We start from the raw sequence: 2,137 nt of genomic DNA, 5'->3' as shown, positions 1-2,137 counted from the left end.
TGGACCTTTGACCGTGTTTAGCTGTTGGAGCCGTTGGAAACATTTTTAATGACATTATCTCACCAGTAACAGGTAATATTGATTGTGTTAACGGACAGTCCAAGAAGTCTGAGCTCCGAGAGTGAAACTAATGATGTTACTGAGCAGTAAAGGCCGAAAGGCTAAAACTGAGAAGTCAAATCATTTGTCCGTCTTTCATCTACAGTCTTTGTTCTGTGCTGAAGGGGGGGGGGAAAGGGTACTTTACTACAGTACCTATGTGCCTCAGGGGGCGTTGCCATGGAGATGGCTCCATCCAGAGCAAATCTGAGTCTCTGTTGTTCTGTGACTGAAACACACAGCATCCTGTGATCAGCTGATTGTCAGCATAGTGACGGAGAGGAAGAGTGACTCACCGTCATCATCACCTGCTGTATAAATAACACAGTGCTGCGTGAAGCTGTGAAAAACTGCCTAAACGTGCTGCCACTGCAGAAGGACAAATGATGGGGGCGGGGTTTCTCGGGGGGAGTGGCCCGCGACTCCTGTCCCACTGACACAAATACTCCCTGAGAACGTGGATTCATCTGCAAACAGCAGCTGCTTCACACAAACACTTTCTTCTTGCAGTTAAAAAGTGACGATGCTGTTCGTTATCAGCGTCGCAGTGCTGATGCTGTGGTTCACCTCAGGTCACTGCTGTCCAACATGGACTAAAGGATCGAGTCCAGCGCTCTACATAGTTCCACATGTGTGAAAATGTCTTCCAATAAAGCACCCAGCTGTTCCTGCTCTCAGCACCACTGCAGACATGAGAAAATGTGCAAAGTTTAACGTTTCTATCTCAAAAAAACTGCTGAAATCATAAGAAAATAAGACTTTTTATTGAAATTACACTAATGTAGCGATTCATCGTGTGTTCTGTCAATGGAAGCTTATTGAACTTGGATTTCTTTACATTAAAATGAACAATACACACTTTGCTCTATTTTTTTTGCCCTAAAAACATAAAACACAAAGCCTGTAAAAAAAGAAGAAGAAGTTACATTTAGGGTAAAATTCAATTTTCTGTAAGCTCCACCCCCAAATTCCAAATCGACCCAGAAAGCAGATTTTTACTTATTGAGTAACATATGTGTGAAGATAACGGAGTAGAGATGAAACCTGATGAAATATTAATCATGGCACTAATATCAGATAAAAAGAGAAGAAAAAAAAAAAAAGAAAAAATTTTTTTTTGGTGGGAGGACGCTGTGCCGGTCTGTGTGGTGACGAGAGAGCTGAGCGTGAAAGTGAAGCTGAATGAAACGTGGTCCAAAACTCTTTCAACAAGATTAGGAAAAAGAACGTTTGTAACTTTGAACTTTTCTAATCCTGTAAAAATAATCAAATAAATCTTGAGGATGTAAGCAGAGCGGGCTCGGCGGCCTGAGGCCCTGCGAGGCGTTCAAAGACATGGCACCAGGTATTTTTAGCTGAATTTAATGTCCGATTATGCAGCTGCGGCACAGGTTTATCTGCTCGTGTTTCACGGGTTTTTATCAAAGCTGCACCTTTTACATCTCCTCCCTGAGCGTTATCGCTCTTCTTCATCTCATCACCCCACACGTCTGCAAATCAGCCCAACTTCAAAGCAAATATTACAAATGTTTCCCAACCTCTGGCTCATGCGCTGCACAGAAGTCTCTGAATGCAAAACAGGTCCTCACCGTCCACTAACAGGCAGCAACCAGGACCAGGGAGTCACATGACCCCTGTGACTTTAAACTGATTGGCTACACGGAAAAGAGAAAGATGCTGGGATTTATGAGTATCTGATTTTGCAAACCTAAACTAAGCATCTATAACAAAACAAGAATAGATTTTTAAAAAATGTTCTCAAATAGAAAGAAAGAACACGTGAGACACAGTGGCCACAACAATGATTACACAGGGGTTAGAAAAAGATGCAAAAGGGCCCAAAACATTAAGCAACATGGACACAGAGGGGATGCCCAAACGGAGAACACCAAACTAACAGATGCACAAAAGCTAACTAATAAACCGAGAAGACATGCAAAACGATCACAAAAGAGACAAATAGTGATCTCAGAGAGACGTGAAGGGGGGGGGGAGTGGTCACGTGTGCAAAATTGGATGTAAAATGAATGAAAACTGA

The sequence above is a fragment of the Haplochromis burtoni genome, unplaced genomic scaffold (assembly GCF_018398535.1).
Source record: "Haplochromis burtoni strain Fernald_Lab_line unplaced genomic scaffold, NCSU_Asbu1 Contig_295, whole genome shotgun sequence".
Classification (NCBI taxonomy): Eukaryota; Metazoa; Chordata; class Actinopteri; order Cichliformes; family Cichlidae; genus Haplochromis; species Haplochromis burtoni.
The sequence above is the reverse complement of the archived record's forward strand: the minus strand, read 5'-3'. Positions refer to the sequence as shown.